This window comes from Phascolarctos cinereus, unplaced genomic scaffold (genome assembly GCF_003287225.1).
Source record: "Phascolarctos cinereus isolate Bilbo 61053 unplaced genomic scaffold, phaCin_HiC Scaffold_726;HRSCAF=1367, whole genome shotgun sequence".
Taxonomy (NCBI): domain Eukaryota; kingdom Metazoa; phylum Chordata; class Mammalia; order Diprotodontia; family Phascolarctidae; genus Phascolarctos; species Phascolarctos cinereus.
Window position 1 is genome coordinate 364,383,815 of NW_027556098.1, and position 15,243 is coordinate 364,399,057.

The window sequence follows — 15,243 nt, forward strand, 5'->3', positions numbered from 1 at the left end:
AAGTTCTTATCATAGTGCCTGGCATGTAGTAGGTGCTTTATATATGTTAGCTATTATTACTACAGGGGGTCTACGTCTGAGCTATGAGTCTGAGAATCATTTTAGCTGTCAATCCAAAGAAGGTGGCAATTGTCCTAACAGCTCATATTCCCATACTGCTTCAGTTTTTATCAAGTGATTTCCTCAAAGCAGCCCTAAGAGGGAGGTAGTTCTAGGATTATTGTCTTTATTTTACAAAGAAGGAAACTGAAGGTATAAGAAGTTAAGTGACTCACCCAGGTCACATAGATAGCAAATCATGAGATCATAGATTTAGAATTGGGAGGGATTCCAGAGGTGATCTAGTCCTACCCTGTCATTTTACAGATGAGGAAACTGAGGCTCATGGAAGGGACTTAGTGACTGGGTCAGGGTCATATAGGTCAGAAGCATCATACAAAAGACTTGACTTCTTGGTAACCCATTGACATCCACGCTCAGTGAGATTCTGTAACTTTTTTTTTTCATAGCTTTTAAAAATTTTTAATTTTTCTTACCAAAGACATCCTTCAAGGGGAAAATAAAGGGAATAAGAAAATAAATGGCCAAAGTGATGGGGAATAGTCCTTGGGCAATGGGGAATGTAAATGAATGTCATGGATATTTTATCACCAGCTGGGGAAACAACATCCCTACTTTGCTACTTATTGTGGACAAAGTACTTAACCTTTCTGGGTCTCAGTTTCTTCATCTGTAGAATATGGGAGTTGGATTTGACCTCGAAGGTCCCTTCTTCTCCAGCTCTATGATCTTATGATGTCCTCTGCCCTCTGTCTTGGTGGCAGGGAGGGATTTATGGTCTGTGCTATGATAGAGAAAGGACCTCCCACACTGCTGGGCCTCTTCCAAGGCAATTTGGTCTTTGGAGGACTTCCCATCCTGACCCAAGCCATTGCCCAATTCAGTCCCACTGGTTTTTCCTCCTTTGTGCTGACTACCCTGTCTTTAAAAAAGAAAGAAGGAAAGAAAGAATCGTCCTGCAGGCCCTTTGTCTCGCTGTGCCACATCTAATCTCACAAGTCAAAACATGACTTCTCTGATACTGGGAGGCCCTGGCTGTCCAACTGGATATTAATTGCCACCCATCCCTTCCATGCCCTTGGCTCTTGATGGAAATGAGGAGCCTTTCCCCATCTGCAGGGGATAGCTTCCCCATTTTGCAGATGAGGAAGCTGAGACCTGGGAGAGAAAAAGGGACAATTCAGGTCCAGGATCACAGAGTGAGTGAGCAGCAGAGCTTAGGCTGGCACCCAGGCTTCTAACAACCTGACACTTTCCCACTGTACCATGCTTGGCATGGTAATGAGTACTTTGCCTCTTCAAAGTGAGGTATAAACAGTTATTAGTCCTCCAGGAAAGCTTTGGAAGAGATTGGTCCCCCAGGATATCATTATCTCCCAACCCCTACCCACCGTGCCATTGCAAGAGAAGGACAAATTAAAACCCACCTTTGTTCATACCATTTGAGTGCCCATGTGCAAGGCATTTAAATCTCTTTATAACCAGGCCCAAACCTACTTTCCAGACTTATTATATGTGACTCACCTTCCCCCACATTAGCATTCAGCCAAAATGGTTTTCTTACTCTCCTTACACAAGATATTCCGTATCTTTGCTCTGGCTTTGAATCCTGACTCTGCTCCTCTGTGAGCCTACGTGTGTGGTCTTGGGTAGCTCACTCCCCCTGGCTATACCATAATTTCCTCGTCTGTAAGACAAGGAAGTTGGGATAAATCTTCTCCAAAGTCCTTCCCAGCTCTGATAGTCTATGCTTCTCTCACAAGGTAATTTCTGAAGTTCCTTCCAGACCTAAAGCCCAGGAGCCTATCATATACTACAGGAAAGAGGCCTGGATTTGGAGGCAGAGGTAACCTAGCTTCAAACTCCTTCTGATACTTAACTCCTAACCTCTCTGAACCTCAGTTTACTCATCTGTAAAATAGTGACACCAGCACTTATTTCATAGGGTTGTTGTGAAGATTAAATGAGACAATGTATGTAAAATGTTCTATAAACCTTAAGCTGCTATATTTGTTGTTGTTGTTATTAATATTAATTATCTGGTAATTCTGGAATTATTCCCTTAACTTCTCAGATCTTTAGCTTCCTCACTTAGAAGTATAGATAATAATATCAGTAGTGCCTCCCTCACAGGGTTCAAATAAGACCACAAGAACGTGGATTCAAAGTTGGAAGGGGCTTCAGAGATCTTCTGGCCCAATACCTTCATTTTACAGTTGAGGAAAATGAGACCCAGACTGGTTAAGCCCAAAAAGTAGCAAGTAGAAGAGATGGGATTTAAAGTCAGGTCCTCTAGACTCCAAAACCAATATTCTTTCAACTACACTTTTTTTTGGCCTCTCAATGCCTTAAGCATTTTTATAAACGTCAGCTTTTATTATCATTGATGTAGCAATAGGCTCTGGGACACCCAGGATTCTAGGGGTAAACCTGAGGGGTTGTGTTTTTTTTCTCTCTAGTACTATCACTTACAGGTCCCCATCCAGTATCACTGATGAATTATCATCTACTCAATACCAATTTAACCGGCTGATTTCTTCTCAATGTCAAATAACCAAATGTTATCAATTAGCTTTTACAGAGGGATATTTATTGTGAAAGTATAGAAAAGACAGAATTGAAAAAAACCCACACTCTTGAATAAGGGAACACTTCGTCTCTGTTTACCCACCTGGTCCTTGGATGGGGGGATAGAAGGAAGTGGACAAAAGTTAAAAATGGCTGCTACCTTCTTCCCATCAAGTTCCCTTCTGGGTGTGACACAGTTGACGGTTGAGTTACTTTCTGGCACCTCCCACCTCCATCATCTCCTGCCTGGCATCACCAGTTGCCTTCCTCAAACCATTATTCAATTTTCAAATGAATACTGACTTTCTCTACCACCTGATACTCCCTCCCCCAAATATGGCTCAGTCTATACTGGGAGTCCATTCCCTCTCTATTAGGAGGTGGGACCATGGATCTTTTTGAACTCTGGTTGGTTATTGTGTTGATCAGAGTTTCCAAGTCTTGTTTAACTTTACAATATCATTATTATATAAACTGTTTTCACTTTGCTCTGCATCAGTTCATTCAGTCTTCCTAGATTTCTCTGAAACCATCCCTTTCCTCATTTCTTACAGCACAATAGCATTCCGTCACATTCATATACCGTAACTTGTTCAGCCATTCCCCAGTTGATGGGCACCTCCCTATTTCTAATTCTTTGCCACCATAAAAAAGAGTTGCTATGAATATTTTTGTCCACATGAGTCATTTTTCTCTTTTTTCGATTTCTTTGATTCTTCTTTCTTTCTAGTAGCAGCATTGCTGGGTGCTTTTCCCATCACTATACTCAGCTGGCTGTTGAGGAGTGGGCTTGGACTGCCTTTGGGAAACTGAAGCTTCTTTCATGATCCCAAGATTCTTCCTGAAACAAAGGTCCATCTTTTTTTTTTTTTTAAATATGTGACCTCAGAAAAGTTAGTCCTCATGGGTAACATGAGGGGGTTGAACTAGACGGCCTCTGAGATCCCTTTGAGATCTTAGACTGGGTTCTCATGAATGTTTATCTTCTTCTTCTTTTTTTTTTTTTTGGTTAGGCAATGGGGTTAAGTGACTTGCCCAGAGTCAGACAGCTAGTGAGTGCTATGTGTCTGAGGTCTGATGTGAACTCAGGTCCTCCTGAATTCAGGCCCGGTACTCTATCCACTGCACCACCTAGCTGCCCCAAATGTTTATCTTCTTCTGGTGATATTGTGAAGCTGCAAATCATGGGGCACCAGAGTCTCCAAAAATTGAAATCCAGGATTACCGAAAGGGCGACGGAGCAGGCCTGCAGTGTTTTGTGAGTAAGGACTTTGTAGGAGAAGCAGCAAGGGGTACAAAGAATGTCATCAGAGAGATGTAAGAGGAGGAAAAGAAGATGGTCCTCTCACAAGTCACAATCAAAGGCTAGCCAGTTCACATGCAACTTCAAAGAACATGAGAAAGGCCCCCAGCATCTCAGTGGTCTCTCTGGGGTGGATTTCTGGGAGCACATGGACAAGATTCAGAAGCATGGGCAGGCCTGGGTTCAAGGGAGCAATCACAATGATGAACTCACAATTTATTAGGGTAGCTGATGGACATGGTCAATATGGGGATTTGTTTTGTTTGACTATATGTGTTAGTAACTCTGGTTTTGCTTTTCTCAATTTCCCAATGGGACAGCAGGAGGGAGGAGGGAGAGAAGGTAGATAGATATTCATTTGAAAATTGAATAATGGCTTAGGGAAGGCAGCTGTGGGCCAGGCATGGGGGTGATAGAGGTGGGAGGTACCCCATGAGCAGCTGCAACTGTACCCAGAATTGTACCAACCAGCACTTTCTTTTCTGTTCTTTGTAAGGAGGGAGCAGTTTCTGAGGCCTTGCAGATATTGCTCCAATCTTGGCTTCCTGGGGGTGGAGGTAAGGCTAGGCCTAAGAGCTTCTAACAATCTGGACTGCATACAAAGAAGAGGTTTCATCTTGGAAGATCTGGATCTTCCTCAGTTCCAGGGGCACCTTCCTTGTGTCCCGAACCCCTTGGGCAGCCTGGTGAAGCCTATGGACCCCTTCTCAGAATCGTGTTTTTAAATGCATAAAATAAAGTACATAGAATTACAGATGAAACCAATTATATCAAAATGTAATTATCAAAATATTTTACCAAAAACACATTCATGGATCCCAGGTTAAGAATTCCTGATCCAGCCCAACACCTTTATTTTATTGATGAGAAAAGTGAAGGACCCAGAGAAGGGACTGGACTTGCCCAAGGTCAGACAACTGGTAAGTCACAGATCTTGGACTTCAATCCAAGGCTTCTGATTCCAAAGTGGTCTTTCTATTATCTGAGCCTGAGCTAATGAGAGCCTTCTTTCCTAACCAGGGCCAGCCAGAACTGGGAAAAGAGCCCAGGAGTTCTGGGAATCTAGCCTATGCCCTAGGTCTTACTGCTACAGACAGGGGGGTTGTTCCCTTTGAACAAAGAAATAAATACTGGAGGTGCACTTGGAGACTCTAGTGTAATGCCCTCATTTTATTGAGGAGGAAACTGAGGCCTAGAGGTTGTGAAGGGACTTACCCAGAGTCACACAGGTAGGAAAGGGCAGATCTAGGAACCAAAATCCAGGTTATCTGACTCCAGACTCAGACCTCTTTCCTCTGTGGGAAGGAGGCAGCAGTGTCTCTTTTTTAAAATTGAATTTTACTTTTTTTAATGATCACATTTATCCTCTCTCCCTCTTCTTCCCCTTCTTTTGGAAGAGGAAGAGAAGGAAGAAGAAGAAGAAGAAGAGGAAGAAGAGGAAGAAGGAGGAGGAGGAAGAGGAGAAGAAGAAAAGGAGGAGGGGGAGGGAGAGGAGGAGGGAGGAAAAGGAGGAGAAGGAGAAGGAGGGGAAAGGGAAAAGAAAGGGTAAGAGAAAGGAAAGAAGGAGAAGGAGAAGGAGAAGGAGAAGGAGAAGAAATTTCTGCACTGGCCTTATCCAAAAATGCATGTCTTATTCTGCATATTTAGCCCATTCCTTCTCTTTTGGAGGTGGGCAGCTTGCTTCATCATCGGTCCTGTACTTCTCTCCAAAGGTCAATCTGTCCCTGGCTGGGATACCACAGAGACTGTTTGGTTGGACTTTTCTTTGGCATTTCAGCTTCTGGCTGATGACTCAGGAGCTTACAGAGGTGCTAGCCAGAAAAGACTGCTCTCATGGATACTCTCTTCTTAGAATAGGATCACATGATCTGGGGAGCATAAGGTGGGGATTGAATCACACCTGATTACCAGGTCCCCATAATCTCCCATGGATGTGGTCCACTGCCCGAATGCTTTCTCCTGTGTCTTGGGCTGGAGTGGGACATCTGGTCTATCATAGACTCCTTATCCACCATCTAATATAGTCCAACCTCTTCAGGTTGGGCCAGGAACATGATAGTGACTTGCCCAAGTTCACATAAGATAATATACTGGTAAGAACTCTGGGCTGCAAGTCAGAAAACTTGCTCTAAACTTTGAGCACGTCATTTAAGCTCTGTTGTACCTCAGTTTTTCATCTGCAAAATGGAAAGAGCCATTCAGCAAGCATCCTTGAAGCTTTAGTGTGAATAAGCCAAGAAGCTACCAGTCTAAGCTTGGGGGTGCCCTCAAAGAAGCCTTTGATTCCCTAGGGATGGGTGGGAGATAATACATACCTGGACTGATTCCCTCAGAAGGCTGTTGTGAAAAAGTGTTTTGTAAGCCATAAAGCACTATAGAAATAAAAGTTGGGATTATTATTAAATATAGAAGAGCTGGTGCTAGAATTTCCCACTTCCCAGTCAAAGGCTCTTTCCACTACAGACACTGGGCTAGCCTGCTAGATGGAGCTGGGCCAGCCCTGGCCATGCTGACAGCCCTGCTCCCCAATCAGCTATCCCAGCTTCCTTCCCACCCCCTAACTCTCTGTTACCAGCCAGCTCCAACACGTGGCAGAGAGGCTAGTCCTGGCCAAGGGTCATGATCAGTGATCTGGGAGGTGTCCAAACCCCTCCCAGCCAGGATCATCAGACAAAACCAAACATGAGGCCTTTTTCTTTGTCTTGGGAAGTTCCCAAGGCCTGCAGCTGACAGCTCAGTTTAGGGGCCTGTGTGTCTTTGGGGGCATTTTTTTCATTTTCCTGCCAGGATCACAAGTTTCTGCTTAATTTGGCAGGCTCTAAGGAGCCACTGAAAGTAGCCAGTGGTTTCACAGGTATCAATCAATCAACAGGCATTTATGAAGTAGGTACCTACTATGTGCTACCATTGTGCAGGGCAGTGGGGATACAAAGACAAAGAAAAAAAAAGAAAGTGTCTGCCCTCAAGCAGCTTACATTCTATCGGAAGTGAAAACATGCAAACATAAGCAGGATAAAGTATATACAGAATTAATGCAGTAATTAGGGGGAGGGGTTAGCAGCTAGGGAGATCAGGAAAGGCTTGAAAGGAAATGACGTGTGGCAAGTCTGGAGAGGTCAACAGGAGCCAGCTTGTGAAAGGCCTTAAATGCCAGAGGTCCAGAGGAAGAAGTGCACAACTTAGAGTGAAAATTTCTTGGATCTGAATCCCACTTCAGATACCTACTACCTATGTCATTTAACCTCTCTGGGCCTCAGTTTCCTCATCTGTAAAATGTGGTGGTTGGACTTGATGACAAAATCTTAGGTCCCTTCCAGCTGTAAATCTGTGTTTCTGTTGACAATAACAGAGGTTGATAATAACATGGTCATGCTGGTGCTTTAGGAAGGCAGTACTTGGCAGGGATGGGTTTTGAATCTCAGCTGGCTAAGTCCAAATCCTTCACTACGCTGCTTCCCCAAAGCAATGCCAGCATTCCTGAAACATTTATGTATTCAGAGGCCTGGCTGGGGATACGACCTCCTGGGAGGAATCCACATGTAACCCCAATAACTGCAATTCAAGGAAGGGTCAGATAAATGCCAGAGAAAGGACTAGGCATTTTGTTCTCTCTGTTTCCATGGCTGTCATTGCCTGTCTTGTTTTCCTGGTTCTGTTTAATTGAATTAATCAGTTTGTGTGTCTTCAGGTACCTGGAGGGCTGCTATATGAAAGAGGAAATGGACTTATTCTGTTTGGTATTTTATTTGGCAACAGGGAATATTTGCAAAAAAGCAAATTTAGGCTTGACGTATGGAAAAACAAAATTAATCCCCAAACTTCCTGCCCATTAGTTACCCAGAATTGGGGAGTGGATCCCCCCTCCGTGGAAGTCTTCAAGCAAAAGCTGGGTGACTACTTGTCTGGTGCCTTGCAGGGACCTGTAGGGACCTTGTAGAACTGCTGAGCTCATTTTCAAGTAGGAAATACTGTGATTTGGAGACTTTTGAAGGGAGGGGGTGGTACAAAAACAAGGAGGCAGGGAGACCGAGTAGACCAACTATGAAGATCTGGACTGTTCTGGATGTAAAAGCCATATATGGCCAGCCTATATGGCCAGCATCCCCGAATCACAGAGTCAAGGAGCTGGTTGGGCCCTGAGACATCGACTAGTCCAACTTTTACCAGTGGGACAAACTGTATCTGAAGCACCCCCAAAATGTGGACATCCATCCTCCACTTGAAGTGGAAGGGATGTGATGTGGAACTCCTTTTTTACTGAGGCAACCCATTCCAAAAGTAGAGGTTTGGCTTATTACTTTACCTGCTTTAAGGACATGAGGATGATGATGATGATAATGATAGTAGTAGTAGTGGTGGTGTTGGTGGTAGTAGTAGTAGTAGTAGTGGTAGTAGTGGTGGTGGTAGTAGTAGTGGTGGTGGTGGTGGTGGTGGTGGTGGTATCTAGCATTTATATAGCAGCAGCCAGGTCTGGAGTCAGGAAGACCAAAATTCAAATCAGGCCTCAGACACTGACTTTACTAGCTTTACTAGCTGCATGACTCTGGGCAAGTCACTTATCCTGTTTGCCTCAATTTCTTCATCTGTAAAAGAAGCTGGAAAAGGAAATGGCAGACCACTCCAGTATCTCTGTCAAGAAAGCCCCAGATAGGGTGGAGAAGAGCAGGACACAACTGAACTGCAACTTTATTATATAGCACTTAAAGATTTGCAAAGCACCATATACACATATTATCTCCCTGGATCCTCCTATTTATCAGGAGCTATTATTATTTGCATTTTACAGATAAGGAGACAGAGGGGAAGGAGACCCAGAGAAAAGGGGAGGAAACATGGTTGGGGCACTATGGGTGTGGAATGCTGCATACACGGTCAGGCACAGTCACTTTGCCGTGTGAGTTTTGCTCCAATTTTTCTTGGGTACAAGGGATGATTCAGTGGGAGGGACATGCTATGAAATGACTCTGATGTATCATTAAATTTTTTAAATTCATTTTGAACTTAAATACAAAAAGACACACACAAAAGAACATTTCCATGTATATAACAATATAAAAAGAAGCTTTAATACAAAGCCATGAATGTCCATTTCACTGTTGACTTTTTCTTTTTTTAATATATTTTAAATCTGCATTAATAAAAGGTATTAAATGTGGAAAAAAAGAAAAAGAATACATGAAGACTGGTATAAAAACACTTTTAGCTCTTAGGGGAAAACGTGCTGTAGGAGCCTGTGAAACTAGCTCCCCAGTTTGCAAGTGTTACAGAGCCTGGCCTTTATCTCTTGAACTCAACAAGATTACAAGTGCTCACTGCCCTCGGACAGAACCCTCACAATCCCTAGCCCTTTGCTGCTCCCTGGGGGCCTGGAGCATGTGATGGAGCTGGGCCCTGCTGCAGGATGCACGTCTGGCCTGGATCCATACCACTATGGAGGTCCAAAGAGCACCTCTCTGCTTCCATTCCTGGGCCTGCCATTCTGTTTCCTCTAGGAAAGGGGGGTGGGAGCAGGAGTCCTAACATTCCTGGGTGAGGTTTGAGCACTACCCCAAGCCTCAGACAACAGCCTGGGGGTCCCAGACCTGGCACAGGAAGAGATCAGTGCCAGCAGAAGGGCCAGAGAACAGCTCAAGAACCTCGGCACAAAAAAAGGTAGAAAGAACTGTTTCCTGTCTCCCCGTCAGAATGCAAACACCTCCCTTAACATCAAACTAGGACATGACTGGTCAGCTTTGAACAGTCAGGCTGTTCGCCTTTCTTGAGAGCTGCTGTGGCTTCAGTTATCACCGAAACGGATGGAGTACTTAGACTGAAAGCAGACCTTACGGCCTGGGCATTCTGTTGTGGTTTCCATCTGAGCAGCACCGAGGCCCAGGTCAGCCACCATTTGCAAGTGTATGAATTTGGCTGTCTCCCTGCAGTCCCTAAGATATTGATTATTACCATCTTTTGCCATCTTTACAGTTTTCTGGGTGAAGAGATGAAACCTCATGTGTGTGTGTGTGTGTGTGTGTGTGTGTCCGTGTGTGTGTTTTTACTTGCAATTCTCTTACTTTTAGAAATTACTGAGGCGGGGTTTTAGTGTGATGTAAGGAAAAACTTCCCAACAAAGATGTCCAATAGTGAAATCAGCTGTCTGAAAAGGTGATGAGCTCCACGTTACTGCAGGTCTTCAGGAGGAGGGGGCTGAATTACTCCTTTCCAAGTATGTTGGAGGTGCTGGCTTAATTAGGTGCCCTCCAGAGACCTATTCCATCTCTGAAATTCTGTGATATTTTTTATAACGTTACGGAATGGACCTATAATAAGAATAATGATAGCAACAATAATAGCTATTATAGTGCTTTGGGGGCAGGTAGGTGGCGTAATGGACAGAATGCTGGGATTGGAGTTAGGAGGACCTGAGTTCAAATCCAGCTTCAGACACTTACTAGCTGTGTGACCCTGGGCAAGTAATTTAACCATGTTTGCCTCAGTTTCCTCATCTGTCAAATGAACTGAAGAAGGAAATGGCAAACCACTTCAGTATCTTTGCCAAGAAAACCCTAAATGGGGTCACGAAGAGTTGGACACTACTGAAATGACTGAATATGTGCTTTAAGTTTTACCAAGTGCTGGATATATGTCTTCTCATTTTATCCTCCCAATGACCTTGTGAGGTAGGTGCTACTATTATCCTTATTCCACAAATGAGGAAACTGAGGCTAAGAGAGGTTAAGTGATTGGCCCAGCATCACACAGCCAATAAGTGTCTGAGACAGGATTTGAACTCAGGTCCAGTGCCACCTTACTGCCTATCCATACATTCTCTGTTTTTCTTATCGTAACATTAGTCAAACTGCTTGATTGGAAGCAGACTGCAGAAATCTGGCTAGAATCAATAATTCTTCTACTTAGAAAACCCTAGAACGTCAGAACAGGTAGGGAGCTCCAAGATCATCCTTCCACCCAATACAGGAACCCCTTCTATGGCATCCTGGACAAGTGGCCTTTCCTTGAACACTTCCAGTGACAGGAAACTCACTACTTTGAGAGGTAGCTTGTTCCTGTCATGGACAGCTTTAGTTAGATCATTAGCTGTCTTACAAAACAGCAGTGCTGGATCTGCCCTTGAATACTCACTCCTACTTCCATATAGGAACATAGATTTAGAGCTGAAAGGGTCTTTAGAGGCTGTTGAATCTGATGTCCTCATTTTACAGATGAGGAAACTAAGGCACAGAGCAGTGAAGTCACCTGACCAGGATAAAATAGCTAGGAAGTGGTTGGGGTGGCATTTGAACTCATTTTCTGGACTCTGAGTCCAAAAATGAAGAGAGTCCTAGATCTCAGGTCAGAGGCTTAAGCTCTGACCCACAAGGTTCCCTTTATCTGGAAGTTCCTTCACTATTCATGTAAACCTGGGAAAGTCACAGTCATTCTGGGCCTCAGTTTCATCTGTGTAATGGAACAGGTGGACTAGATGGTTTCTGAGATCCCTTTCAGCTACAAATCCTATGATCATATAGGCTATATTTGGGCTGGTTTCCCACATGTGTCTCAAACAGGGCTACTCATTCTGACTCTTCCTGCTCCTCCCTGTTCCTTCAAATCCTTCAAGGCCCAATTCAAGTTGTACTTCCAGGAAGCCTTCCCTGACTACTGCACTTCTCTCTCCTCCTCCTGTAAACCTCTGCACTACTGTGCCATTCTTGTGTCTTATCAGTCGTGTCCAATTCTTCATGACCCCATTTGGGATTTTCTTGGCAAAGATATTGGAGTGGTTTGCCATTTCCTTCTCCAGCTCATTTGACAAGATGATCAAACTGAGGCGAACAGGGTTAAGTGACTTGCCTAAGGTCACACAGCCAGTAAGTGTCTGAGGCTGGGTTTGAATTCGGGAAGATACGTCTTCCTGACTCCTGGCTGGGTACTCTATCCACTGTACCACCTAGCTGCTCTGTGCCATAGCTGGACACCTAAAATTGTGTGTTCAAATTCTGGCAGAGTATATGAATGTCATGCACATTATTGTGTTGCAAAAACCAACAACTGATGTGAGGAATTCAGAGAAATACGGGCACACCTGTATGAACTGACGCCAGAGGGCCCAGGAAAGTAATGCGAATAGTAACTATGGTATTGCAAACAAAAGGAATCCTTTTTTTTCTTTTGTCTAGGCAATGGGGTTAAGTGACTTGCCCATGGTCACACAGCTAGTATGTGTTACGTGTCTAAGGCCGGATTTGAACTCAGGTCCTCCTGAATCCAGGTCCTCTATCCACTGCGCCATCTAGCTGCCCCAGGAACCCTTCTTAATGCCAAGGCTGGCCCTTTGTTGATGATCTCCTGTGCATCCTGTCTCGATCTTGTTTGCATATAGCTGTTTACATGTCACCTCCTCCATTAATCTGTGAGCTTCTTGAGGGCAAGGACTGTCTTTTGCCTTTCGTTGTATACCCAGAGCTTAGCTCAGTGCCTGGCACGCAGTAGTTGTTTAATAAATGCTTGCTGGCTGACGATGAGGTCGCCTGCCTCCATATAATTGGAATGATCCAGCTTGGCCCCTGGAGAAGAGGTGAGGAGATTCGCATCTTTGTTGGAGACGTGGGGGATGATTGGTATGGAATGTGGTGTATGATACCAGATATGGTCACAGTAACAGTTGGCTTTCCTTGGTTGTTTTTCTGTTTCCTGGGAAGGCTCACGGGGGTGGGGTGGGGGTGGGGGGGTGGTATATTTGGAAAAGACTTATGTAGAATGAAAGACTTCGACAAAGAGCATTTTTCTTTTAGTGTTTGCTGTTCTGTATGAATAACTCGTTTCTCTAAGTAGATTCTTTGCAGGCAAGGACCATCTCCTGAATTTCTCCTGTATCCCTACAGCGCCCATCAGGCAGGTGACAGATCCTTCCCGTGCCTAGCCTGGTTTTCCCACTTGTGTGAGAAGTGTTTTAGCCGGACTGTAATATGTGCTTTCCTTTGAAGGTCACCCTGGGCTCTTGAAGGTTTATGCAAGTGCTGCGCAGACTCTATCCCAAACTGGACAGACTTCATGGAAGGGCTCAGGGCTGTGTGTGTGTGTGTGTGTGTGTGTGTGTGTGTGATCTGAGAAACGTCTAGCTCAGTCAACAGGCACTTATTAAGCACCTACTGTGTGCCAATACTGAGGATAAAAAGAAAGACAAAAACTTGGTCCCTGTCCTCAATGAACTCACATCCCTGTGGGGTAGACAACACGCAAACAGTGTAAATGGAGGCAATCTCAGAGGGAAGGTATTTGCAGGGGAGGAGGGGAAGGGCAGGGAAAGATCTCATGTCAAAGGGATTTAAGAGGCAGTCAGGAGGTGGAGGAGATGGGAAACGGAGCACCATGTGGGAGGAACAGCAAGAAGTATGTGTAAGGGAGTAAAGTCTAAGGAGACTAGGAAGGTGGAAAGGGGCCAGGCTGTGAAAGTCTTTAAATGCCGAACAGGGTTTTATAGTTGATCTTGGGGGAGGGTGACACGTTCTGACCTGTACTTCAGGAAGATCGCTTTGGCAGCTAAGTAGAAGATGGATTAGCAGGGTGCTTGGGCTCAAGCTAGATAGAAATCAGGGCTGCTAAAAGGCAGAAAAGGGGAGGAAGGGCACTCCAGAAATGGGGGACGACTGGGGCAAAGGAATGCAGGGAGCAGAGGGAATGCTAGGTGTGAAGACCAGTTTGGCTGGACTTAAGGGTAAGGAAAGGAGAAGTGATGCGTAATGAGGTTGGAAAAGCAGGATGGGCCCACTTCACTGCTCTCATTTACTACCAAAGAAAGCCATAAGGTAATTTCTGCATCATCTTCTGGCACCAGGGCCATGAATATAATTAGCATCCTTGTAGGACACGGGATCTGGGCATCAGCTCTCAAGGGAGAAGAAAGGCTACGAATGTATGGGATGGGTGTGTACCTTGGACACAGGGGTGCTGATGCAGGGAGCCCTTGAGGCCTTGACAGCCCACCTTTGGGGCCACATGAGATGCAAGGACTGTCAGACTGTTGGCCTCTCTTCACCTCCTCACCTGCTATGCAGGCTGTTAGAGCAGCTGGTGGCCTCATTAACATAAGGAAAACCCCTGGGGTTGCGTTCTGGCACACCACCCCTCTGCTCCCTTCTGTGCTGTGACAGCTGCCCCTGCTCACAGGCAGAAGGCTGGCAGTGTCTCAGCTGAAAAGGGAAATTGAGCCATTAGCAATGAAGTTTCCCCAGCATCCAGTATTTTCCATTCTTCTTTCCTGCCAAGCCCATACTGATCTTGCTCCTTTGTCCTCTGAAGTGTCACAGACTCGAGTCTGAACAGACCTCAGAAGCCATCCCATCTGCCCCATACCTAACGCAGGGATCTCCTCCACAAGCCCAACGAGGTGGTCATCCGGCCTCTGCTTGAACACCTCCAGAGAAGGGCAACCCACTGCTTTCAGAGGAAGTCTGTCCTGGGAGCTTTTTTGTTTTGGTTTTTGGATTGCTCTAATCATTACATAATTGTGTTTATGCTTCACAAGTTAGCACTTGATTCCTGTCCATAATTCCTGCCTTGCATCACATCATACCTATTTGTGAACTGGGCATGGCAGAGAAGGAAGCTTTACCACTTTGCCACAGCTCTTCCACTTTTTGCCACTAAATGTTTCAGCTCCCCTACTCAATTTCTTTTTCTTTCCTTCCTTTCTTTCTAGCTTTCTCTTTCCTTCCTTCGTTTCTTACTCTTTCCTTTCTTTTTCTTCCTTCCTTCTTCTTTTCTATCAATACCCCTGGTTTTATGTCCTGGTCATTTCCTGGTATATTTCCGCTCCCCCAGGAAACTGTCCGTTGTGACAAGGAGAAACAAGTAAAACCAAGTGATAACGGCACGTGCAACATTCCATGCTTCCACTGGGACACACATCTTGCCAACAAAAGGTAGGAGGTGAATTTTCTGAGTTTCCCCAAGACAAAGGCTGATCTTTATCAAATTCTTTTATTGTTCCTTTCATTCACATTCCATGTTATGTTCGTCATTCTGCTTCTTTCTTTCTGCAACAGTTCCTCCAAGTCCTTCCATTCCTCTGACGTTCTCCTATTCATTTTCCCTCGTGGTGCTTTAAATGTTCCATTACATTCACGTACCAGTTTGTTCGGCCAGCCCACGATTGATGGGCGCTGCTTGGTTTCTTGTTATTTCCACACAAAGGTTCTGCTTTCCTTCTTTTTTCACAAAGGGCACACCATCCCCCTTGCCCCGTCCTTTGGAACTTGCCTTTTCAAGATGCAAGATTATCATGGTCTATAAGAAAGTCATTTAACCGCACAGATGCCTGTGTTTTCCAA